This window comes from Palaemon carinicauda, chromosome 25, assembly GCF_036898095.1.
Source record: "Palaemon carinicauda isolate YSFRI2023 chromosome 25, ASM3689809v2, whole genome shotgun sequence".
Classification (NCBI taxonomy): domain Eukaryota; kingdom Metazoa; phylum Arthropoda; class Malacostraca; order Decapoda; family Palaemonidae; genus Palaemon; species Palaemon carinicauda.
This window is the reverse complement of record NC_090749.1, coordinates 93,663,174-93,689,608: the sequence shown is the minus strand read 5'-3', so window position 1 is coordinate 93,689,608 and position 26,435 is coordinate 93,663,174. Positions and strand designations below refer to the sequence as shown.

At 50.1% G+C, this 26,435-nt stretch overlaps 1 protein-coding gene and 1 pseudogene across 1 annotated transcript in view; one reads left to right on the top strand and one right to left on the bottom strand.

Annotated features, from left to right (window-relative positions):
- The window catches only part of LOC137618716 (zinc finger protein OZF-like), a 912,062-nt gene that overhangs the window by 797,640 nt on the left and 87,987 nt on the right, over positions 1-26,435 (top strand). The gene's annotated exons all lie outside the window — the stretch shown is intronic.
- Positions 1-26,435, bottom strand: part of LOC137618715 (zinc finger protein 83 pseudogene) — a 637,840-nt pseudogene that overhangs the window by 554,199 nt on the left and 57,206 nt on the right.

Below are 26,435 nucleotides of genomic sequence, written 5' to 3'. Positions count from 1 at the left end.
CACCCAATAAAACCAGTACTGGTTGTTGGGAGACTCACAAGATCCATAGCAACCAATTCAAAGGGAGAAGAGGTCACTATTTTCAAGGTTGGCGGGGCAACCACCTCCCTTAAGACCTTACAAGTCTGACATTCCCAACACGTCCAGCACATATCTCTGATTACATTAATCAAAGATCTGTGCCAGACGAGTCAATGGAGCATTGCAATCATTTTTCCGATCCCCCAGTGAGCATTCTGGAGGTGTGTCTCGGCAACTAGGTCAATCAGGACATTGAAGGTGACTACTGGGACTACCGAGCCGTCTGGGTTCCGCTTCACTAGCAAACCCTGGTGTACCTCCAGGTCAGACCAACATCTCCTATAGGGTAGAGAGGAGTGTGGAACTCGAGATGCAGGAACCCCAGAGTAGATCATCTTGACAGATTGAATCTGTCGATGATCTCCATGGATCTTTGACACCTGACTAAAAGACAGAAGAGCATTTCCGGAGAACACTCCCCGATCAGGTTCAGGGTCAGTTACCTTCACAACAGTGGTCTCTGTATGCAGGGAGGAGACTGAGAGTACCTTGGAAGACAACTGAAGAACAGTAGTATGGTCATACACCAACTGTTCTCGGAGTGAATCCAGTGTCAGGTAGGCTGCGTCCAGTAGATTTCTACCAAGAACAAAATATTTTCATAAGATGAATTTTTGAACATACTTACCCGCTGGTTATATAAAAATGGCTTTAGTCCCTGACGTCCGGCAGAAATTCAAAAACTCGCGGCAATCGCAGATAGAGTTGCCAGGTATACACTAGCGCCCTCATGGGAGATAGGCCGAATCATTCCATACTTCACCAGATCTTCCATGCTCATAGGTCTCTAGAGGGGAGGAGGGTGAGATTATAAGTTATATAACCAGCGGGTAAGTATGTTCAAAAATTTATTTTATTATGAAAATATCATTTCTAAACATTAATCTTACCCGCTGGATATATATAAATGGCTGATTGACACCCTTGGTGGAGGGTTAGAGACAGCAACATTGTTGGAATATTACTTAAGAGTTAATTAAAACAAGCTTAAGTGTTCGTATCTGTTAAGGAAGCTGACTTCAATGATTCTCTGCCTCATTATGTCTGCTACCCTTATGAGATCCAGCGGTCCACCCAGGGGGCTGAAGATCTCTAGGAGCTGTCAAACGGGTAATAACCTCTATGCTGACAGGACCTCAACTAATACCCTTGTTCAGGGTGCTCTCAAGGAACAAAATGACCACCTGACTAAATCAAAGATTGCGGAAGACTGTCGACCAATCTCCACTTACAACCATAAAAATATATAAAAGTTCCAAGAGAAGAAAAAGGGTACTAGGGATTAGGGGAACGTAGTGGTAGATCCTTCACCTACTACTGAACTCGTTGCTACAAATGGTCCCAAAGTGTAGCAGTCCTCATAAAGAGTCTGGACAGGTTTCAAGTAATGCGAGGCAAATACAGATTTATTCCTCCAAAAGGTTGTATTCATGATGCTTTGCAGAAAACGATTTGTTTAAAAGCTACAAAAGTTGCCACAGTTCTAACTTCATGAGTCTTTACTTTTAGCAGCTTAAGGTCTGCCTCACCACAGTCTGAGTGAGCCTCTCTAATTAACAGTCTTAGGAAGTAGCTTAGGAAGTAATAATAATAATAAAAAATGATAGGGCGTTTTTAGACATAAGTAGCGCAGGCTCCCTGACTGCGCACCAAAGAGTTTCTGAACTGCCTCTTAAATCTTTAGCTCTGTCCAGATAGAACTTCAGTGCTCTAACAGGACACAGAACTTTCTCCAACTCTTCACCAACCATATCAGAGAGGTTAGCAATCTCAAAAGATTTAGGCCATGGATGAGAAGGACGTTCGTTTTTGGCCAGGAATCCAAGTTGCAAGGAGCATATTGCTTTTCCGTCTCTGAAGCCAATAATCTTGCTAAAAGGGTGAAATTCACTGACTCTCTTAGCTGTTGTCAGACTTACTAAGAAAAGAGTCTTCAAAGTCAGATCTTTAAAAGAAGCCGAGTGTAAAGGCTCGAATCTGTCACTCATGAGGAATTTCAAAACAACATCTAAATTCCAGGCTGGTGATTCTTGTTGACGCTTCTTAGAAGTCTCAAAAGATCTGAGAAGATCTTGAAGGTCTTTATTATTTGAGAGATCTAAAAACCTGTGTCCAAAGACAGCTGCCAGCATACTCCTGTACCCCTTGATGGTCGAGGAGGAAACGTTGTGCTTTCTTCTAAGGTCTAAGAAGAAATCGGCAATTTGTGTTACAGAGGTACTGGATGAAGAAACTGATTTAGCTCTACAGCACTCTCTAAAAAACCTCCCACTTGGACTGGTAAACCTTGATGGTAGAAGTCCTCCTTGTTCTAGCGATAGCCTTAGCTGCCTCCTTTGAAAATCCTCTAGATCTTGCGAGTTTTCCGATAGTCTGACGGCAGTCAGACGTAGAGCTTGAAAGTTTAGATGGTCTCTTGCCAAGTGAGGTTTTATGAGAAGATCTATTCTCAATGACAGGCTTCTTGGAACGCCCACCATCCATTCCAGTACCTCTGTGAACCAACCTCTTGACGGCCAGAAAGGAGCCACTAAAGTCAATCTGGTTCCCTCGTGAGACACAAACTTTTGTAACACCTTGAACAGCACTTTGAATGGTGGGAACGCGTACAAGTCCATGTCACGAGCTGTTTGACGCTCGGGGTCGCATTGTGCTTGATGGTCAACGTTGCATCTCGATAGACGCTCGACGTCACGTCTTACTGGACGCTCGACATCACTTCAAGCAGGACGTCCTGTTCCGCTGGAAGCTCGATGTCCTATTAGGTGGACGTACGACGTCATGTCTGTTTGCTTGACTCCTTGGGTTAAAAATGGTTAAAATACGACATTTAACTAGGGAGTTGTAAAGACGTTCGTCATCAAGAACATCTCGACTAGAAGCCTCACTACACTTGGTGTCCAGGTGTACTCTCTTGTTGTTCGCAGGCCGATAAACTAGCATGAGCGAAGAGAGCTTCTGTTGCAATCTAGCAGTGTAATAAAAATATAGGCAAACTGATGTGGTACCGGAGACGTCACGTCTACCACAAGCTCTCTTTCTACACCGTTTAAAAACATGCAGAGCGTCCAAAAGACAATAACCAGTTTGACGGTGGAGAAGGAGCATGAACTGATGCCATGCTAGGCTCAGACAACTATCCTGCAACTGGGCGAGTTGGACGTTATTTGACAGTTGCCGACATCCTAAAAGGATGTTTGGTAGGAGAGTTTTCTTCGGTAGAAAGGAAAAACGCTCAGGACTGCTCCAAAGACTACAACCAGAAGCTTGCGGTGTCATGATAGGACGCTGATTGACCGTGTCCACCTTCCTCTTCAGAGGTCTGGAAGTTGGAAGTTGATGCCAGCCTCATCTGGGTGCTGCGTCATCTTGAGACGACGAAAAAACTTTCACCTCACCTTTCCTATGATGAAGGTGAGAGTCCTGGGAGGCGTCAATAGGTATGCTCGAGTAGGCGTCTGCTCGGGAGCTAAAGCCTCCCGTTTCCTTTGTCGTTCGACATTTCTTCTCCCAGGGAAAAGGAAGCTGGAAGAAGTTTGAAATCGACATTCCTTGGAAGAGGTCTAAGGAATAGAAAACCGACAGGTCCTAACAGACACACCCTCTATTTGAGGGGTGGTGCTTAGACCTAAACAAAGAGCCCAAAACTGGAAAACTTCCTCCTATACACGAACCTTCCGGTATTGCTTGAAGTTCGGATGGATGAGTATGTAGAAGTAAGCATCCTGGAGATCTAAAGAGACCATCCAGTGGACCTTTCCTACTGTTGAAAGGACTAATTTCGATGTCTCCATGGAGCACTTTGTCCTCTTAAAGAAGGGGTTGAGAGCAGTGACATCCAGGACCGGGCAATAGCCTCCCTCTCCAAAAAGAGAGACACTTGATGTTGCATAGCCTGTCTCTTAGGCTCCTCTCTGTAATTGGCAGAGAGGTCTAACGGAGTAACTAAGAAGGTTTCACTGGGAAAAAGATTTCGCATCCATCCTTTAGTGAAAGCACGGACCAAAGGTCTGCTCCTCTCCTCTCCCAGCTCGCTAGAAGTAGTTAAGTCTGGCTTCTACTGTTGTCTGTGCGGTTTAGAGAAAAAGTATGCAGAAACTTTCTTGCTGATTTATACACCAAAACCTGTGTCTCTGACCAACTCTTGAGAGAGAAGAGAGGAAGAAAAAAGGGGGGTGGAGCAAAGTTATCCTGCTTCATTGATAAGGAAGCTGGCTTCATAGGTTTTAATTCCTCATTGCATCCAGTCTCCCATCATCCTCAAGCTCTATTAGATGATAGAGAATTTTTCTATGTACAACGACTCCTCTCACAAAGCTGGTTGAACTTCATTGTTGTTCAGGGTTTTGACAGAGGATCAGACTCAAGACCCCAAAGACCTAAGCCCACAAGCACACAGCAAAAAAGGGAACACTGGCTTCTCTCACAAAAGCAGTAATGCACTTCCTGCTGCTCCAGCTGAACGTGCTGCTGCCCCAACATCTGCAGTTAGGCTCTTTATGCTGCATTGAGGACGGGCTATTGCACTGCCCTACCAGCACCATCTTAGAAAACATACTCCTTCGACGCCTTCCCTAGCAAAAAAAAACTCTGAAGGCAGGACGAGGAGCAGCCGGTACAAAATAAATCGTAAACTCTTCAGAACAAACTCTTTGAGTTTTTTAAAGTCAACGGAAGGGAGAAGTATCTTAGTAACTTCTCCTAAGATAATTCCACTATAAGATAAATAGGGGAAAAGAGATCGTCAATCCCTTCCTCCTACAAGTCTCTAACCGACGGAGAGATGTCATGTTTCCTAGGAGTCAACTCCTTAAGGTCCTGAATTCTGGCCTCAATGCTTTTAGAGGTTTAATTCTCGCTCTGCAACAGACCCCAAGAGCAAGTTCAAGCAGGCCTTGGTCAGAGAAAATAATATCTTTCCAGTTAATATTTATTTCTGTATCTTTTAATATAGCGCCTGGCGTAACAATGTTCCAACGCTAGACGCTCACGGTCATTACGATCGGAACTAAGACGTTCGCAATCTTGACAGTAGAAGTCCAGTCAAACTGCTGGACTCTTGACGCCATGCAACTGTTTCACACTCGGTGTCACCTCCAACTGCTAGACATTCAAAGTCAAGATCAACTGGTGGAAGCTAGACGCCATGCAACTACTTGGCGTTCAGCGTCACGTGACTCTCGGAACAATGCCGTTCACGATCCAGACGCTCGGAGCTAAGCTTGACACGCGGCGTCACGTCCAACTGCTTGACGCTCGACGACACGTAACAGCTTGACGCTCGGCGCCACGTGACTTTCAGAACAATGATGCTCGCGATTAAAAACGCTGGCGATTCAGACACTCGGAACTATGCCGATCGCGTCTAGAACGGTAGGTCATCGAACAAGAGAAACCAAGAAGTTACACTAAGTTACAAACATCGTGTCAAAGTCTTGCAGCAGCGATAGTAACTAGCCTTGCTGGACGCTCGATGTCCAAAGCTCTGCGTTCGGTGTTAGAAAAAACTTTTACCACCCCTTACCTATGGCGAGGGCGAACGTTCTCGGAATCGTCAACAGAAAACGCTCGAGGGGACTTCTGCTCGGGTCTTACAAGACGCTTGGCGCCAAGCTAGGCCTCTCGCTTCCTTTCCCCGATCGACATTACTTCTCCCATGGGTCCGGGAGCTTGAAAGAGTTCTAAGGCTAGGATAACGACAGGTCCGAACAGAAACACCCTCCACTGTATTGAATAAATTCACTGCACTAATTTAGCACTAAAAAACTTGCACTTTTAAACTCTTTGGCATAAGACCAAAAGCAGACATTCTTACTATTCAGTCAAGGGCTTGAATGAGAATGCAATAGGTATTGAATCCTATATAAAATGCAACAAAATATTTTTTTATAAAATATTAAACATTAAATGAATAGATAAAGGAATAAAGAATATATATATATATATATATATATATATATATATATATATATATATATATATGTAAACAACCCTTATTACTTAACGGTTTCCAATAAAAGATGATTAGTCACATTTCACAATTGGAACATCTATATATATTATACGAAAAAATTTAGTAATCCCAAAAACGAACAAGTAAACAACGCTACAAAGAATCATGAGACTATATCGATTGTCATGAATATGACAAATTCGTAGATAATTTGTATTTTTCCTAACTATACAAACCTTAACTATTTACATGGGGTAATTACTTCGGCGTAGCTGAATGACGAGCCATAAGAATTTTAACGAGGGTTTACTACCCCTCCGCTAGTTAGCGGGGGGTAGGGAGGGGTAGCCTGCTACCCTTCCCCCTCACACACACCGGTGAAAGGCTCACTTTACTTAGAGGTAGGACTTATCTCGGGGGACAGGGCTGGCGGGCAAATATGTGTAAATAGCTAAGGTTTGTATAGTTAGGAAAAATACAAATTATCTACGAATTTGTCATTTGTTCTGTAACTGAAATATAAACCACGCTATATACATGGGGCGACTTAACCCTTAGGAAGGATGGTAAGTCCCGGCCATACTGGCTTTGGCTTGCCCGGGGATTCCATATTCGAGCGATCAAGTACTCGGACAATAGGGAATCCCTGCTCCTCGCTGGCGGTTGTGGAACTGCCGCGGCCTACGTCAGGTGTGTGCGAAGGTGAAAAGTGACTTGTCCTAGGCAGTTGCCCTGGAGTTCCTCAGAAGGAAATCCAGGCTAGGACTCTCCCGATACCACCTCATCAGGGTATGGGGACATGACAGTATTACACCTAATACTAGGAACACAAGGAAGCATGGTCTACCTGCAGTGGTTTAAGGTCAGCTGTGCAGAGAAACCAGGATGCTGCTTTCTCCAAGGGAGGAGAGGATGAAGAAAAGAATAAGGGCCAGACAGATCTTTTCATTCATGCAGACTAACACCAGGTAACAATGCCCTCAACCTTCTACTACTTGTCCATCAAGGAGCCTGAGGTTTAGACCAGCTGTTGTGAAGCCACCACAGGGCCGATAGAAACAAATCGAGCCTCCTGTGGGTCATGACTTGCAGGTAAGGGGCTGAGAAGATGGTCTGATGCTTCAACATCCCCGCTTGTAGGACCTGTGTCACTGAATGATGCTCCATGAAGGGCAGGGACGTCGCTAGGCCCCTGACATCATGGGCTCTAGGGCGATGCGACGGAGAAGGGTCAGGATTCAAGGCCGGGTGTAACACCCTGCGAATCCGGGCCGAGATGGAATTCCTGGAGACCCTTCTCTTCATTTCTCAGGGACCACGAACGAGGCTTGAGCCTGGAGACGAACTGCGGCCGTTCTCTTAAGACGCCACCTCAGACTCCCTACCAGCAAGGTAGGAGATGGTCTGGGTCATCTGCTACAGAACGGAGACTCGAAACCTGGAAAGAGTCGAACAGCGGGTCCGGCACTCCCGGGTTCTGAGTCTTGGCAACAAACCTCAGGGATGAACCTGAATGTTGCCTCTCCATATCCCCCTGAAAGGGCGAAGTCGTATGAGAAACCATGTGACTCGCTTGGCTGAAGACAAGGCTAGCAGGAACACTGTCTACCCAGTAAGGTGGTGAACTGGGGCCTTACGTAGTGGTTCGACAGAGGGTCTCTTTAGAGACTTGAGGACTCGAACCACGTCCCAAGGAGGAGGTCTCACCTTCGACTGAGGGCAGGAGAGGACAAGGCTTCGTATAAGAAGGAAGAGTTCCAGCGAGGGGGAAATGTCTATCCCTAGAGCCTGGAGGCAAGACCTAAGGCTGAGGGATAGCCTTTCACAGCCGAAACTGAAAGACACATTCCAACCCGCAATCCCACGAGGAGCTCCGCTATTGCTGGAAGCGGCATAGTGTGGAGGGATACCCTCTCCACGACACCGACCACAGTAACTCCACCCTTCGCCTGGGAGACTACTGCGGAAGATTTACGCAGGTATCCAGGCCTCCTTTTCCCAACTTGTTGCGAAAAACCTCTCTCTTTGAGGAGATACTGGAAAGTATCCCGGCGGGAAGTTGGAGCAAGCTACGGCTTTGCGGAGGATGATGGCATGTGGCTGTGTGAGTAACCGGTGACGTGGGGGGGGGGTTTCCCTTGGAGACTCCGTAAGGAGTTACAGAGGGACTGGTGAGCCACCTGCGAGAGGCCCTAGCGGAGCTAGGGAGGTCATTGAGAGACTGACCGATAGTCTGGTCCTGTAGGGTACTCTCCTTGTCCGCCAGAACGGGGGAAGGCAAACACATCGATGTTGTCCCACCGTTGCTGGAAGGCATCCTACCAGAGGGCCTTGGGGTTCGGGACCGGGGAGCAGCACAGCGGGAGCTTGCAGCTCAGTGCTGTAGCGAGCCGGTCCACAGAGTGAGCCCCACCGAGTCAGGCATTGTAGGCTACTTGAGGATCCAAAGACCACTCGGAATGTGGTGTCCGTGACGCACTGCTCAGACTGTCGGCGAGCCCATTCCTTTGCCTGGAATCAAGCGAGCTGCTAAGGAGATCGAGGGAAACTCGAACCATCCCGGTATCTCTACCACAGGATGGGGTGGCTGTACTGTACCTCCTTGTCTGGGCAAGTAAGCCATCACTGTGGTGTTGTTGATCCTCACAACCACAGAGTAGTCCGCCAGGCTAGGTGGAGCTACTGAAGTGCCAGAAACACGGTTTCCATCTCTAGTAGGTCTAGAGAAGGTACTTCCTGGATCTGACCACCGGCCTGTGGTCCCGTAGTTCAGGACGTGGGCTCCCCCCTTTTCCTTGACGCGTCCGAAAACAGCATCAAGTTTGGGAGAAGGACGAGAAGGTCCACCCCCTATTGTAGATCCTCGTCTTCTTCCCACCACTGGGGGTCCGTCTGTTACGGATGTCCCCTAAGAGTCCCGGCATCCGGGGAGTCGAGTCTCTGACTCCCCGCGCCCCGAGTCGCCACTGGAGAGAACTCATCCTGAGGCGACTGTTAGAAACCAGACGGGCCAGGGAGGAGAGACGTAACCACATTGGGTTGGAGGTTCTACTCGTGTGGGGGAAGGTCTCGCAACCTTCCTCCGCCTTGCTATCCTGTCGCCTGAAGGGAAGGCTTCGGGAGATTGGGGTCTAAGACCAGGCCTAGGTATACCAGACTCTGAGAGGGCTGCGGGGGGGGACTCCTCGAGGACCACCATGATCCTTAGAACTTGGCAAAGTCCGAGGAACTTGTCCCGATGACGAAGAAGGGATGCCTTCGAGTCTGCTAGGATCGGCCAGTCACCCAGGAAACGGAGGGGACGGATGCCGATCCTGAGAGCCCGTGAAGAGATCAGAGTGGAAGTATCGGTGAACTGTTGAGGTGCTGTGGAGAGACCGAAGCACCGCACCTTGAACTGGTATATCCGCCTTCCAGGCAAACTCCAAAGTACTTCCTTGAGGACGGGTGAACCGGGATCGGAAGTGCGTGTCCTACCGGACCAGTGTGCACTTGAAGTCTTGTGGTCTCACCGCAAGACTGATCGGGTCTGCTGTCGCCATGCTGAACAGAGACTGTTTGACAACTCTGTACAGAGTCGAGAAGGGAAGGAGATGATTAAGGAGGCCTCGGAACCCGTTGGCCACCTCTTGGAGGGAGCGTATCTCCAACATGGACTGGATTTCTGCCCGGAGGGCCCGTCCCCTCACCGATCCCTACCCAGGAAGGAGGGAGGGGCTCGATACCGACCGGGACTGTTGATGGAGAGAAGCTCGGAGAGCTGGCCCTCGGCCTAGTCTCTGGCGCTCTTCATTCCCTGAGACCAGGGCAAGCTACACTGGCCCAAGGGAGCCCTTGGGTGGGTAGACTCGATCCCGGACCGTATCCTTCCCTTACCGAAGAGGAATCTCTGAATCTGGGGTCCCCTTGAGATTTCTCCTGGGGGTCAGAAACTGCCAGAACGCAAGTTCCTACCCCTGGAGCTTCTCCTCCTGATGGACTGGCAGCGAGGTCTCTCATCCCCAAAGGCTCTTCCTGGGGAGACTCGTAGACATGACCCTAGGGTCCATCTGGGTCCTGTCGGGTCCTTGCGGAATACTGGGCCTTAGGATCCCTCCTAGGAGGGAAACAGGACCCCAGCGATGAAGGATGTAAGGCTTTCGCCCCCTCCGCACGAGAAGATTTCTCAGGAAGAGGCGGGGATTCTCCCTATGGAGTGATGGGGAAGAGAGGACCGGGTCTTCCGACCCTCCTGGGGATGGGTAATGCTCATCCGCAGGGGAGGGGAGTAATCTGAGGAGGGTTCATCGCCTGCGTAAGGACTCGCGAAGGGACAGGATGGTCCTTGGAGGAGATACCATGTCAGGGATTCCTCTCACCCTCTTCCGGGGGAAAGGAAGTTGTTACTAATTAGTGACCCCAGTCAGAAGGCACAGGCTCATCGCCTGCATGAGCGCTCTGACGACGGCGTCCCACCAGGGATGCCGACCGACCCTCGCGCTGACAGGGAGTCCCTCTGGAGGGAAGAGGATCGTTCGATCCTCTGGGGGAGTTGACACATGAGGGTTCGCCCGTAGAGAATCTGCAATGAAGGGAGAAGAGACCTTTGACCTGTCCGGAAACCTCCCCCCCTCCGGAGAGGGCGCTGCTCTGCGCTGCGGGGGAGGGAAACGCAAAGGTGGCCTGACCGCCATAGGCCCTGATGTAATCAGGGCGCGATCGTGTCGGAGAGCGGTGCGCCAATCACGTTGGTGATCGCGCGGAAAGCACAGATTTGGGTGGCGCGTGAATAAAACATGCGTAGCAGTATAACCGCGCCCGCATGCACGCGTACCCGCGTGAGCGTGGACGTATCGGCGCTCGCGTGAATGATCCCTGCGTATAAAGATCGCTGGCGCTTGCGCGTGAAAGATCGTGAGCGATAGCGTGGGAAATCATCCCACGTGCGAACAATCTAGGTGAAAAAAGATCGCCGGTGCTTGCGCCGTCGGCGATTGCGTGTGGGGAAACAATCCCATGCGCGGAAGAAATAACGCTGACGGTCTTCGGAGCCTACGCGTGTACGAAGATCGTCGGCGCTAGCGCGAGAGAGGATCGTCGGAGACAGCGAAGGGACGTGAGCCCCGAGCTAAAAAGTTAAAAACACAATTATATTCATAAAAATAATTGAGACAAATAAAACGAAATAGCGATTCAGTCCTGAGAAGCTATCGTAGGCGTAGTATGGAGTAAGAGGTGAACGACCTCAAGAGAAGGGCCGGGCTCCACGAAGGCAACCATGGTGGCCTAGGAGTGAACGACCGTGATCAAGAAAAGATCGTGGTGGCCTGGCTAAGCCGGCGACCACTCTCGTAGACGTACACAACACACACCGCACAATACCGATAGCAAAGGAAACATGACAAATTCGAAGATAATTTGTATTTTTTCTAACCATACAAACCTTAGCTATTTACATTGGGTTTACCTTTTAGCTCAGCTGAAATGGCGAGCCATTAGAATTTAACGAGGGTGTATTACCCCCGCGCTAGTTAGCGGGGGGGGGGGGGTAGGGGAGTGGTAGCTAGCTACCCCTCCCCCCTCACACACAGGTGAATGCTCACTTTCACTTAAGAGGTAGGACTTGTCTTGGGGGACAGGGCTGACGGGCAAATATGTGTAAATAGCTAAGGTTTGTATGGTTAGGAAAAATACAAATTATCTTCGAATTTGTCATTTGTTCCGTAACCGAAATACAAACCACGCTATTTACATTGGGTGACTTACCCCTTAGGTAGGGTGGAAAGTCCCCAGCCATACTGGCTTTGGCTTTACCCGGGGACTCAGAATCCGAGTGAGTCGCACTCAAGAAAAGGAGTCCCTGCACCTCACAAGTTCCGAGCTAAAAAGTTAAAAACACAATTATATTCATAAAAATAATTGAGACAAATAAAACGAAATAGCGATTCAGTCCTGAGAAGCTATCGTAGGCGTAGTATGGAGTAAGAGGTGAACGACCTCAAGAGAAGGGCCGGGCTCCACGAAGGCAACCATGGTGGCCTAGGAGTGAACGACCGTGATCAAGAAAAGATCGTGGTGGCCTGGCTAAGCCGGCGACCACTCTCGTAGACGTACACAACACACACCGCACAATACCGATAGCAAAGGAAACATGACAAATTCGAAGATAATTTGTATTTTTTCTAACCATACAAACCTTAGCTATTTACATTGGGTTTACCTCTTAGCGCAGCTGAAATGGCGAGCCATTAGAATTTAACGAGGGTGTATTACCCCCGCGCTAGTTAGCGGGGGGGGGGGGGGGGTAGGGGAGTGGTAGCTAGCTACCCCTCCCCCCTCACACACATGTGAATGCTCACTTTCACTTAAGAGGTAGGACTTGTCTTGGGGGACAGGGCTGACGGGCAAATATGTGTAAATAGCTAAGGTTTGTATGGTTAGGAAAAATACAAATTATCTTCGAATTTGTCATTTGTTCCGTAACCGAAATACAAACCACGCTATTTACATTGGGTGACTTACCCCTTAGGTAGGGTGGAAAGTCCCCAGCCATACTGGCTTTGGCTTTACCCGGGGACTCAGAATCCGAGTGAGTCGCACTCAAGAAAAGGAGTCCCTGCACCTCACAAGTTCCTTGCTCCGCAAGGAAACGTGAGGCCTACATAAGCTTGTGTGTGAAGGAAGAAGTGTGACCCGTCCTAGGCAGTTGACCTGGAGTTCCAGAAGGAACTCTGGGTTAGGACGTTCCCAATACCACCTCGTCAGGGTATGGGGTACGCGACAGTATTGACTCAATACTCGGAACACAAGGAAGCATGGTTTACCTGCAGAGGTTCGAGGTCAGCTATGCAGAGACCAGAATGCTGCTTCCCCGTAGAGGGGATGATGAAGAAAGAAATAAGGCCCAGACATACTTCTTTCGTTCATGCAGACTAAAACCTGATAATGACCTCAACCTTCTGCTACCTGTCCAAAAAGGAGCCTGAGGTTAGACCATCTGTTGTGTAGCCACCACAGAGCGATAGAAAACGTATCGAGACTCCTGTGGGTCACGCCCTGTAGGAAGCGGGCTGCGAAGGTCATTAGACGCTTCCAGACTCCAGCTTGTAGCACCTGCGTCACAGAGCAGTATTACTCGAAGGCGAGGGACGTTGCGCTGTATCCAACATCGTGCTGTAGGGCGACGTGACGGGGGAGGGTCTGGAGACAGGTCGAGATGAATGTCCTTGAGGCCGAGCTGAAGAGGTATACTGGTGACTCTCCACCGTGTCCTCCTTGTGCTCCCAAATCGGGTGCAACTGAGGACAAACTGCAGCTGTTCCCAGAGCTAACCTCTCGATTCCTTTACTGGCAAGAAAGAGAAGGTCTTGGGACATCAGATACAGAATGGAGACTCGAAATCTTGAAGGAATTGGACCGAAGGGCCGGGACCCCAAGATTCTGAATCTAGCCAACAACTCAGGGGCGAACCTGAATGTTGCCTCCCCTTCTTCCTTAGAAAGGGCGGAGTCGTACGAGACCAAGAAGATTGCTTACACACTGGCCGCGGCCAGAGTGAGCAGGAGACCCAAGACGGAATACAATCCGAGGCCTGTCGTAAAGGGTCTTGAGAAGATCTCTTAAGGGACTAAAAAGTCCAAGCCATGCTCCAAGTTGGAGGTCTCCCTCCGACTAGGGCAGGGACCGTTATTGCTGGAGAAGAGGCCTCAAGGGAAGAGGTTTATCTCCCACGACACCAACCACCGAAGACTCTTCACTTTGTCTGGAAGACCCCTGCGGATGACTATCACAGATGACGCGACCTCCGTCCCGCGACTGTAGCGGTTTGTCTCTTCTTGAGGAGGAGGCGTAGTGTCTCCAGGCATGAAGCCGAAGCGACGCCCCGGTTCGTGAAAGACGTTGTAGTGTGGTTGTTTGAGTAGTCTGTGCCGTGGGAGAAGCTCTACCTGGAGTTCCGTCAGGGGAAGCAGAGGGTCCAGAAACCGTTCTGCGCATAGTCCCACTGGAGCTCTCCCATTGAAAGGTTGACAGACAACCTGGTCTTGTTGAGACCCATTCCCCACAGACAAAAAGGAGGGAAGACGCAGGCGTCGAAGTTGTCCCACCATCACCGGAATGCATCTTGCCAGAGTCTCGGGGTCTGCGACTGGGGGGAAGAAGAGCGGAAGCATGAGGTTCCAAGCTGTCGCGATCAGGTCCCCCAGACCAGGACTTGCTGGTTACTCAAGGCCAAAGACCCCCAGGTACACTCTCTCTACGAGGCTCTGCTCGGATATTCGGAGAGAACATTCCTCTGCCTGGAATGAGAGAGCCGATGGTGGTATTGAGAGTATCTCAATCATCTCGGTATCTCTACTGCAAGATGTGAAGGTGTGAAAATGCGTCCCCTGCTGGTTGGAACACGCCAGAATCATGAAGTCGACGCACACGGAGCGACTCGGCAGGAGCTGTAGGATCTGTAGAAGGGCCAGACTACGGCCCCTAAGCCTGCCTGAATGATGGAGAGGTATCTTTCCGGTCCTGACCATAGGCCTGGACCGGAACATGCCCCCCCCCCACCCCTTTTCTTTGACGAGTCCGAGAACAGCATCAAGAATGTGGGGAAAGGACGAGAATATCCACTCCCATCAAGAGGTTCCATAGGTCAACACCCATTGCAGGTCTAATAGTTCCGCTGGTCCCATAGGGGCCAGGAAGTCCGGTTAATCATTGCCTGAAACCACCGGAACTTGGACCGCCCCACATGGAACTTATCCTGAGGCGACCGTTCGGACTATAGACGGGTCAATGAGGAAAGGAGAACTAGGAAACGTTCCAAGGTAGGGCTGAAAGCTCTGCTTGACTGAGAACAGGTACTGTGACTCTCCTCAGCCTTGCCACAGTCAACTGAAGGGAAGGCCCGGAGGATGTGGCAACAGAATCTGGCGTCCCAGGTGGTCACCCATCCAAGTACCGACCAGAACCGAGGTTGCTTACCCTCGCTGGACGGACGAGAAGCGGGGTTTCCAACGTGGTAAGGCCATTGACTCAATATCATGGCCAGATACTCCAGATGTTGAGGCAGAAGAAGAGAAGGCTCCTAGCAAAATACCATGAACCCACACTCATGGTAAGCATCCGGAAGCTTGTCCCGGCACTGAAGAAGGTCGAACCCGAGCCTACCGGAGTTGACCAGCCCTCCAAAAAGCGAAGGAGGCGGAAGCCTGCACCTGAGCGGCCATGAGGAAAGCAGGGAGAGTTCTCTGGGGAAAAAACCTGCGATGCCACGGAGGGATCGCCACACTGCATCATAAGCAGGAATACCTGCAGTCTAGGCTGAATTCCACGAGCTTCCTGGAAGATGATGGAATGGAAACAAAGTACCCGTCCTTCCGATCCAGGGTTTAAGGAGTCCTGTCGCCTCGTTACCAGTCTGATCGATTCTGCTGTTCTACGCTGGCTGAAGTTTGTTCGACAAACTTGATCAGGGCTAAGAGGTCGACTACGGAACTCCCGTCTCAGATACTTCCTTACAAGAAAGGATCGACTGAAGAAGCCGGGGGTGAAGCCGTCGATGATCCTATGGAGGACCTTCGCCTAAGGTATGGATCATTCTCCCCAAACGGGCAACTCTTGCCGACGTTATGGCATAGAGGTTCAGAGACACTGAATTCGCCGACAGAGACGGCAGGCGCGATATCCTTGGCTGATCAGAGAGATCGTGCGGGAATGGGCATCGGGAAGCTGTCATCCGGATGAGTAACCTTAAGCATCCTCCCAACGTGAAACCTGCAATCCTAAAGTTCGTGAACTTTGCCGCTCCCTTTAGGACTATGCCCCCCCCGGGGGAGCCTCCCGTGCCATCTGTTCCTGACAGGAGGAAACTGCAATTGGACACCTTGTCTCAGTTGTCGTAGCCGATAACTAGGCCGACGTGGTTGAAAGAAAAAAGGCGCTGGAGCCCTGCAGTGTCTGGAAGAAAGCGCCTTGGAGGAGTGAAAACGGAAGTCGACTTCCTCCGCACAGCCGCTGTCTAAGTCTCTGTCCTTGGGCACAAACAAACTCCTCTCAAGGATGGCCCTAGCTCTGGCACTCTTCAGACCCCGAGACCAGGGCAGAGCCGCACTGGACTTCGGGGCCTTCCGAACGTCAAACACTTCATCCAAGATCGTGTCTTTCCCTTCACGGGGGGCGATGACTGGATCCATAAGCCCGTTAAGTTGCCTTACCAGGCTTAGGCCCTGCCAGAAGGTATGTTCGGATTCCTGCTGTTCTCCTCCCTAAGGGCTGGCAGCTAAGTCTCCTGCCCAAAGGATCTCTCCTGGGGTGAAACGTGGACATTCCCCCGGGTAGTCGTGGGTTCCTGGCGAATCCTTGAGGAGGATTTCGGGACGGTCTTGGAGTCCTTGGATTCCCTCCTGGGAGGGATACAGGATCCCAACCAAGAGATTCGAGGGGCCCCTTCCTCACGAGATGATTCTCCTCCATGAAGCGAAGTCTCCCCCCTTGGTCCCGAGGGGAAGACTACCACCCCACTGGACTCACCTGAGGACGGAAAGGCCTCGTCCACGGGAGAAGGAGAAAGCCCTCGAGCAGGAGAAGGGGCCTTCGCGACCGACCTCATGGGAACCAACTTCGCCCTAGGGGAAGTCACCACGAAGTCCACTCCTCTCTTTCTCTTCAGCGTAGGAGAGACAGCCGTTGGTTTATTACCCTGGTCGGCAAGTGCTGGTTTCATAACCCTCCCTAACGCCCGCGCCAGAGGACCAAACCAAGTCTGTTGCTCCAAGGACACAGAGTCCGAAATCCTCGCTAAAGGGAAAGGGATCGGGCGATCCTTTGGATTGGACACCACAGTAGCTGCCTGAAAAGAAGGTGGGGAGAAAAGTGTACTAACCTCTCCTCCGTAGTATCCTTGTTCTGCACTACCAACCTGTGTTTGGGTGGAGGCGATCCCGAGCGTTGTCTAGGAACACGCGTTCCTGCTGCTACCCCCGGCTGCGGAGTTCGCCGCGAACGATGGTCGCGCAAGGGAGCGCGGCCGAGCGATCGCGCGGGCGAGCGGTCGTGCGGGCGAACGATCGCCCGGGCGCGCAGGTGAGCGGTCGCGCGGGCGAATGATCGTGCGGGCGCGCAGACGAGTGGGCGCGAGGGTGGGCAGGTGAATGAGAGCCTGTCCGAGGCGGCGAACGCAAGCGTTGGCGCGATGGCGAGGAAACGCGCTGCCGCGTGGGTGAGGAAGACCGCTGGCGATGTGGATCAACAGTCGATCGGTGATGAGCTGGTGAGCGCTGACGCGCAGGTAGGCGATGGCGCGTTGTGGCATGGCGACGCGTTGGCGAGCGATAGCGATCAGCATGCGCAGATGAGCGATCGCGCGATGGCGAGCTAGTAGCTAGCGAACAATGTCCCTTCAGAAGCGTTGGAGAACGTTGGCGCGCAGGCTGTAACACACGCGGGCGGTCCGGAGATCGCTGAGAAACAGGTGATCGCTGACGCGTAGAACGCTGGTGAATAGGCGATACTAAAATCGTTTCTGCGCGCTGACGAGCAGGTGAACGCTGGCGAGCAGGTGAACGCTGGCGTGTAGGCGATCGTTGACGCGTGGGAGAACGCTGGGGAATAGGCGATACTAAAATCGCCTGTGCGCACTGGCGAGCAGGTGAACGCTGACGAGCAGATGATCGCTGGCGCGTAGGTGATCGCTGGCGAGCAGGAGGTCGACGCGTGTCCTGTGAAAGGACTGGTGGCGCGGCACGTTCACGAGCAGGAACAGGAAGATCGCTGGCGCGTTGGCGAACATGTGCTTTTGACACACGCGCTGAACGATGTCGCGTAGCCACAGAGTCAGAAGACTGATGGCGAGCAGGGAGCTCAGCAGGAACTGTAGGATGGACAGAGACCGCAGGGCGATGATCCTCAAATGAGCGCTGACGCTCAGAAGAGAGCTGATGAGCAGGAGAGCGCTGGCGAGGAGGGCGAACATCAGGAGAGTGCCGACGAGCAGGAGAGCGCTGACGAACAGGAGAGCGTTGGCGAACAGGAGAGCGCTAGCGATCAGGAAGCGCTGATGAGCAGGAGAGCGCCTGTGCGCTAACACTGAGCAGGAGCAGGCCGGAAGACCGTTCCTGTCCGCCGGGAGACTGATGTCCGCCGGAAGACCGTTGTCCGTCGGGAAGACCGTTGTCCGTCGGGAAGACCGTTATCCATCTGCATCAGGGCGGATGAAGGAGTTGTAGGCTGCAAACGTAGATTCAAAAAGGCGCCTCTTAGCCCCCTTATAGGGAGATGAGAGGCTCTTACGACGAGGCGGACGGTGAGCCTTACGGCGAAGGAGGCCAACAGCAACAGCAGCAGAAGAATCCTCCGAAGAGGAGTCTCTATGAGTGTACTCTCTCGCGAACGAAAGAGAAACACTTCGTAGAAGAGACTGGTCAGCCAGTGACCTAAAAGGAGCAATCCTCCGAAGAGGGGCTCCTGCAGTTGCCCAGCCCCTTGAGCGAAACTGCAGGTGTGACCGCTCAGCATCAAGAGCATAGTCGCACGAAAAAAAAAAGGCAAGAGAAGAACCCCCCAAAAGGGGAAAAACTCAAGCCTGGACAGGAAAAACTTCCCTCGGAAGGAAAGTTACCCACCCAAGGAGGCAAGCCTCCCGAGTTCTAAAATGAACTGGAGAGCTGTCAATCGTCACGGGAATACTTCCAGTAGAAGGAGACACGCCCCTGACAAAAATCCAAAGGGGAGGCAGCAACAGCCGAATCCCCAGGCCTCCACAAGACAGCTCACACCGGGCCATATTACAGAAACGAACTAGATCGGTAACTGTAAAAAAATAAAAACAAAAAACATTAGTACACATTCATTCCCCCGGGAAGGCGCCGAAGAGGAATCCCGAGGGAAAGGAAACAAGAATTACACAACAGGCACGTGCCCTCACAACCACTTACACTCACGGAAGGAAAGCTGTAACCAAAACAGAATTATAACAATTATAATTATGAAACTATGTAATTATGTAATTTAAAAAAGAATGAACACTAAAGAAAGAACGAAAACCCCGAAAGGAATCGTTCTACAAGCTGAAAAAAAATTAACTACAATTAGATTCATAAACTAATTGAGACAAAACGTACGGCGTAGCAACCCCCCCACACGGGAAGGAAGCTACAAGGGCGTAGTAACACGTAGTAAAAGGGGGAACGACCTCAAGAGAGAGAGAGAGAGAGAGAGAGAGAAAGACTGAAGTCAAACTCGATCGCAACCCATAAAATTACGCCGTGGTGGCCTAACTGCCGAGGACTCCACGGAGATATCGTACACTACACACACAACTCTGAAAAGGAAACTTACTGATTTCTATACTGAAATATATATACAAACATGAAAACATGTTTACAATATATTGAGTAAAGGAAAAGTAAGTGATTAAGTAAAGACAAAACAAACAATGGCTGCCAAGCGAGGACCAAGACAGAGACGTCTATCCCAGTCCGAGCCAAAAGTGAAAGTGAGCATTCACCTGTGTGTGAGGCGGGGGGAAGGGTAGCTAGCTACCACTCCCCTAGCGCCCCCCCCCCCCCCGCTAACTAGCGCGGGGGTAATACACCCTCGTTAAATTCTAATGGCTCGCCATTTCAGCTGCGCTAAAGGGTAAACCCAATGTAAATAGCGTGGTTTGTATTTCGGTTACGGAACAATTACTATTTTCTATACACAAAAATATATATAAACATCAATAATGTTTAAATATATCAAGTATAAGAAAAGGTAAGTTAAAAAGACAAAACAATAATGGCCGTCAAGTGAGGATGGGAGCGGAGACTTCCGATCGCCATCCGAGCCAAAAGTAAAGTGAGCCTTTCACCGGTGTGTGTGAGGGGGAGGGGTAGCAGGCTACCCCTCCCTACCCCCCGCTAACTAGCGGAGGGGTAGTAAACCCTCGTTAAAATTCTTATGGCTCGTCATTCAGCTACGCCGAAGTAATTACCCCATGTAAATAACGTGGTTTGTATTTCAGTTACGGAACAAACTACGTTGTGTAAGATTAACTGAACGCTAATTTTCTTAAATCTTTGCAAAAAGATTAGCTTAAAGAAAAAAAAACTAAAAGGACAAATATTACTTTAAAATAACTTGTTCCTTTTTATCTAATACAACTTAAATACTTTTGTTTTTAAGGAGAATTTACTTTTCATAAATAACAATACAAAGAAAAACGTAATAATGTAACGATTGACTGAAAACTGCGTAGCGAAATAAAACTGAACGCTAGTTTAGTTAATCTTTGAAAACAGATTGAAGATTATCTAAAGAAAGTATACTAAAAGGACAAAAATTCCTTTAAATAACATAATCGTTTTATCTTATAAAACTTAATACTTAGAGAGAAAGTATTCACTTATCATTCTTTGTAGAAAAAGAAAGAAAATGCAAGTCATTCTCTAGTTTACATCATATGACCGTGACGTCATAGAAAAGGCGGGGCGTTTACCTACCGCCATCAAGTTTTCGTTAGATTAAAGTAGATTGTAAAACTTCTAATCCTACCTTTTAAGCTATAACATAGCGATCAAATACCAAACAAAAACAAAATAAGTGAATGCCACAACCCATATTTAGGAGTACATCACCAAGATAACTGCTAAAATCCAGGTTAATCACGAGTGAATTTCAAACGATGTTGCCAGCAATGCGGCAGGGAAGATCTGGTGAAGTATGGAATGGTTCGGCTTATCTCCCGTGAGGGCGCTAGTGTACACCTGGCAACTCTATCTGCGATTGCCGCGAGTTTTTGAATTTCTGCCGGACGTCAGGGACTAAAGCCATTTTTATATAACCAGCGGGTAAGTTTAATGATTAAAAACAAAAGTTAATGTCTTTGTCAGCTACCACCGCATAGTTAAACAGCGGTAGCCTCCACCTGGAAGGACACTTCACCTTTAACTGGACGTAGCCTAGAATACTGGTGCAGGAACCAGTCAACCCCTCTAACTGTTCTCCTGATAGTATCTGGTACTCTATGCCAAGTTGGCTCAGTACAGACTCGCTTACAAGACAAACCTGTGCTCCTGTATCAACAAGAGCACAAAATAAGGTCTCCTGCATCATTACTATACCTACTGCCGAGTGTTGAGACACATGTGTACAACTGGACTGATGAGATGCCTTTTCTGTCACGTACTGGATTACAGGACAATCCTCCCCCGCTTCCTGATCATCAGTGACCAAGCCCTCAGTGGCAGGAACACGAGATTTTACCTCCGCCTTATGGCCCAGAATCACGTCAGTTGGAGGGACGTAATTGCGGAGCTCGATCAGAGGATTAAAATGCACTCCAGACAGACACTGAAGATGCACACACTCTGGCTCAGTCACGGATGGATCACGATAGACTACGGGATAAGTGGGACCACAATGGACCCAGATTTCCAGGTTCAATAGCTTAGATGCTGCCAAGAGAAACTCCAGCGCTGGGACTGTACCTGGAAATTGCATTGCCTTGATCCTGTTCCTGCTGGTCTTGTCCAGTTTGAAGCCTAGTCGACCGGAGTCTTTCAGAAACTGCTGAACTAAGGCATCCCGGAGCTTGGCTCCCTTCAGCTGAGAGTCGGGTGCGACACCTGACCCTTCCGTCCAGCAGTTCACGACTAGCTCCAAGGATTCTATGAGAGAACCAGGACCACCACGAACTTCCTTATACAAGGCCAGTCCAGTAGGCAACTTGGGAGTGCTGGGTTCAGTAGCAATCAGACAGTCAGTTAATGCGGGCTAGCGGGATAACCAGTCAGCTGCGGCATTCTGATCACCTGGACAGTAATTAACAATAAAGTTAAATTCGGACAGGTCCTCCAGTGTCCGTGCTAGACGACTGTCCACCATCTTCATGTCATGAAGGTACATCAGGGGACGGTGATCAGAATGGATCACGAAGAACTGACCATAGAGGAAGGCCCTGAAGGTTTCCACCCCCCATCGCAGAGCAGCCAACTCATGCTCAATGGTAGAGTAACGGGTCTAGCAGTCAAGGAAAGTCATGGAGTCGTACGCTATCACCCGACGCTCCCCTGGATGCTCCAAGGACTCCTGGCACAGACAAGCACCAAGCACCCTCACCCGAAACGTCGACAAACAACTCCAAGGGTTTAGCATCAGCGGACTAGTCAGGGTATGACAACATAATGTCCTCTTTGATCAGTTACTTCAAGCGCACAAAGGCACTGTCCATTTCTGCAGTCCACTTCAGTTTCCTATTCCCTTGGGATTTTCGTCCTCCAGTCTTTGCAGATAATGGTTTGGCTATCTGTGAGCACATCGGGATAAACTTCCGTTGGAAGTTTACCAGTCCTAGGAATCCCCGTAGCTCACGCACAGTGGTCGGTTTAGGGAAGTCCTCCACTTTCTGGATGTATTCTGGTAGCTTACGCATACCAGAACATCCAACCAGATGACCAAGATACTGGACCTCGGCTTGAACCCAAGAACACTTCCCGAGTATTATCTTGAGTCCGTGCTTCTGGAGAGTAGCCAAAACTCGTTCTACCAGTTTCAGGTGTTCCTCGAAAGAAGACCCAAGTATCAAGATGTCGTCAATGTAGACAACCACCTTGGCTTACGGGAACTCTTGGAGAATACTCTGCGTTTCGCTCTGGAACACTGCAGGTGCATTGTTCAGTCCAAACGATAAGCGTCTGAACTGCCAGTGTCAAAAGGCGGTAGAGAAAGCCGTGTATTCCTTACTGTCCTCTGCCAACGGTAACTAGTAGTATCCACGAACCAGGTCAAGGGTTGTAAAGTATTTGACACCTTGAAGTCCAAATACAGAATCGGCCATGTTAGGCATCAGGAACTTATCAGAGACAGTCACCTTATTCAGTCTACGGTAGTCCACACACAACCCTATACTATTGTCCTTTATTCAGACTGGAACAATGGGTGAAGACCAAGGAGAGATGCTGGGTTCAATGATACCCAGTTCATGCAACTCCTTGCACTGTTCCTCGATGGCGTCAGCGACGGGCTTGGCAAACCGCCGAACTCTCTGATAAATGGGCGTCTCGTCATACAGGTGGATGTGTATTGGTGTGCTTGAGCACTCTCCCACATCATCATCACCAGTACTGATGACCGAAATACAAAACTTGTTCTTCTGAGAAGAGTCCAGTTCATCGGAGATAGACAGATTGTCTAACTCTTCCAATACGCTCGGTTCAGGAGTCAGGTCACACTCCTGTGCTATCAGGCAGGATAGAGGAGCATCCACCATTACCATGGTGAACACCTTCCCCAAGAGATCACCCTTCTTGATCTTGGCAGTTTCTTCAGATGAACTCTGGATTAAAATTGAGGCTTTTCCATCTTTCAGTTAAAGGATGCCAAGGATTGCTGTAACTTTCCTTAACAGACCAGGGGTTATGATGTCGCCATCATAATACATTTCAGCCAACAGTTGGTCAGACAAGCAGGGCACCTAAAAGATGTGTCAAGTCTATTAGGAAAATTAACACTAACTGGAACAAGTACTGGCTCAATACTGGCAATCCTCATTGAATCGGCTGCGTGGACCTCAAGTGCGTAAAGCACTTGCTGACAACAGGCTACATGTATCGGGACATAATACTCCCAAAGAGGCTCTTGGGGAGTACTGGCAACGCTCAGCCGATTTCAGGCTCCATCAACTATCACCCCATTTGCTCTCAAGAACTGGTAACCAAGCACTACGTGCTCAGCCATAGTCCCTGAAGGCACTACATGGAACACACCTGGGGCGAATGTCATTCCATGCAGTATAGGGGTCAACAGTACAGTACCTAAGGTCTTAGGTTTTGTTTGCCCTAAACCCTTCAGACCAATGGTGTTGGGTACCATCTGCAGCTGGTAATCCTGTACTACTTTCGATGACAGGAGGTTGACCTCAGCTCCGGAGTCAATGAGAGCATCCAACGCTCCCGATGGAAACTCAGACATGGTCACTGGGACAACCATGACTGGTACAGGAGCCAACTGCACCAGGTTAACCCTACAAAGGGTTTTCAATACAGCCTCAGTTCCAGCTTCCTCCCTGGAGAAGTCAGTTGGAGAAGCTCTGGACCGTGTCGAGGACAGGTTATCACTGGGCAATCCTGAAAGAGCTATTGGAGGTGCAATGACCTTTTCAGGTTGAGGGGTAACCTTGGAAATCGAGATTTCTGAGGCTGCAACCGGAATACTAGGAGTAAGCACCCTAGCACTCACACCCTCCTTCGATGTAGCCCCATCTTCTACATCGAAGGCCTGGTGTTTAATACCCTATGATACTCCTCAGTTCTTGACTTCCTGGGCTTTGCCTTCTTGCTCCTCTTCTTCTTCTTCCCCACAGTCCGAGAAGGAGCACTGGACTCGCTCCACTTCGGGTCTCCCGGCTACGGTCTATCCAGAATAGGACAATGGGGTCGGAGTAGCACTCACCGGTACTGCTCCCCACCTTGAAGGAGTCTGGACAGAGGTAGTCTCCCTCCCAGGGCTGCGGGCATTGGCCGTCTTCTGAACCGGTGATCTACTTATAGGCGGCGCCTGTCGTCCACACTGTGCGACGTGATGGTTGGACGAGCCACAACGTAGGCACAGGTTGAGGCGGCTGCGACACTCATCCATAAAGTGCCCTGGTTTTCGGCACCATGCACAGTACCTCCTCTAGAATTGAGATCTATCCGGGGTATGCGATGGGTGGCAGGCGCACTTCCACAGGTGCAGGTTTGGGGACAGGTCGAGGAGGAGTGCGTAAATACGCTCTGTCATGTCCAGGTGAACGGCTGGGGGCAACCATGGCAACCCTGTCGGCATATGTGCCGTGATATAACTGTCCCACACAACTGATGGCCAAATCCTCTACCTTCTGGCTTCGCTGACGGGAGGCCTCGTCGAGAACACTCAACAGGTGTAAAACATCCAGCCAAGTGGCCTGATGGCCAGCAGAGACATTAATGGTGGCCACAGACTGTTCCAGCCAACTCGCAGCTTTGCTCGGAACAGTTCTGAGGAGCTTCCGCCTAAGCTCCCTACGGTCCGCACAACGGCGTGGATAGGCCAACCTGTACAGGGAGGCCAACCGGACAGCGTATATTTTCAGCAGTTCGCCCTCGCCACAAATGGCACTGCTGAACCGGGCTTTTCTACCACGCCTCTCTCGGGCTTCTTGGCACCAATCGAGGAGGCGTTCCTTCATGGCGGGGTATGAGATCTCGGGACCCCCCATGACCGAAAACGCCTCCTGGATTTCTCCCTTCAGAAATTTCCCTAGATCAACAGTCCACCAGCCAGAGCTTCCTGCGGTATACTTACTCGCACAGTAGGCCTCAAAATCCCTCAGGAATCGGGCAAAACTCTGGCCAGTTTCCAGCTGGAAGATTCCAGGCTTGGGGTTCCTCCTGGAGTCGAGGACTTTAAGTAGATCAGACAGACTGCGTTCTGTCTGGAGGGACTGGACGTGGTCGGTGGAGACAGTGTCTTTTGAGCTGACACTGAGACAGGAGCTGGAAGAGTCATCAGAAGTCTCGCTACCAGAATCTTCACTGGTGGACTCCTGGGACATAGTCATTTCGGGTGTTGCTGGTCTGGCCTTTTCCTTGGCCTGGCATCTCCGTTTGAGAATGGCCCCTGTCATGGCAAGAGCTGCCTTAGCCGTAGCTACTGGAGCCTTTTCAGGCCTACTGGCTTCGGCCGGGTTGTCCAGGAACTGCTCCCCTAGTCTACTGGCTGCAGTCTCTGGTGTACTAACGGGATCAGTTGCCGGAACAGGCGAGGAAGCCAGCAGTCCACTTGCAGTAGGAGACTCCCAGAAGCCTGGTACAGGGGTGAGTAATGGTGTGAACCCTGGAGGGGGCTGGAGACCTCCAATTAGTGGCTCTGCTCCAGTCACTGGGATTGCCAGACCATTGTAATTTGGCCAAGCAGTGGCACGTTGGGGACGGTTCAACGGTCTTCAGGGCCGCCACTTGAAGTATCAGGGACTTGACCTGAGCTGCCAGGTCACTGACAATCCTGACCAGACTCTCCACATCCCAGCTCAGGCTCTTCTAAGCCTTTCGGCGTTTGCTCGATGACAATACCATCCCTAAAGGTAGGTGTGTCCCGGGTCTGGGCACCAAAAATTATGTAGTGGTTTACGGACTGTGGCCAGAGGTAGCACCCGAACTGCCTAGTGTCCGAATGCCGACCACAACCCAACAGGGAGTAGGGCGTGCTGCAATAAAAAAATGTCGTTAGACAATGGGTAGGACCAAAAATATAACAATACATTAAAAAAAATATGCAAGCATCAAAATATAATAATTTGTATTTTTCCTAACGATAGTGTTAATTTTTTCACAACGATATGCCGTCCTGAAGCTCCATGACTCCATCAAGGCATTCTCTCATTAAGATGGGGGTGGAAGAAGCAGCTTTGGGTTTCTTCTGTTTGAGGAAA